The following is an 811-nucleotide window of genomic DNA, read 5'->3' on the forward strand; positions in this document are numbered from 1 at the left end:
AAAAGAAATCACTAAAAAACTATTAGTATTTAGTACAAATAAAAAAATAAAAAGCAAAAAAGAAAACAAAAGAAGAAAACAAAAAAAAATTCAAATTTTAAAACTAATGGCACTAAGAGAAAGTTTATAATTTTTGTGACCTAAAAGCAAAAAGAAATCACTAAAAAACTATAAGTATTTAGTACAAATAAAAAAAGAAAAAGCAAAAAAGGAAACAAAAGAAGAAAACAAAAAAAATCAAATTTTAAAACTAATGGCACTAACAGAAAGTTTATAATTTTTGTGACCTAAAAGCAAAAAGAAATTACTAAAAAACTGTAAGTATTTAGTACAAATAAAAAAATAAAAAGCAAAAAAGTAAACAAAAGAAGAAAACAAAAGAAGAAAACAAAAAATGCCACCGACTAGGCCTCCACGGCCTGAATACGACTAGAAACCCTTCCATGGGCCAGGATTCACGCCCGCAGAAGGCCCAGTAGGCCCAACAGGCATAACAGTGCACAGATTAGGCCCGTAAGCCTGCAGTTGAGAGGAGCTCGAGTGGGTGGGCGCAGCAGTGCTTATAAACCACTGCGAGCCCCTCTCAACTAGCAAGGTGGGACTAAACTTATGACCGCACAGTGCCAGCACAGGACATTTGGTCCAGGTTGGTAGCACCAACCGGGACCATAGGGGGCATTGGTCCCGATTGGTGGCACGAACCGGGACGAATGCCCACCTATGGTCCCGGTTTGAGCCACCAACTGGGACCAAAGGCCTCTGTTTCCCGCCCTTTGGGCTGCTGAAAAGAGACCTTTGATCCCGGTTGGTG

This window comes from Triticum dicoccoides, chromosome 3A, assembly GCF_002162155.2.
Source record: "Triticum dicoccoides isolate Atlit2015 ecotype Zavitan chromosome 3A, WEW_v2.0, whole genome shotgun sequence".
Classification (NCBI taxonomy): domain Eukaryota; kingdom Viridiplantae; phylum Streptophyta; class Magnoliopsida; order Poales; family Poaceae; genus Triticum; species Triticum dicoccoides.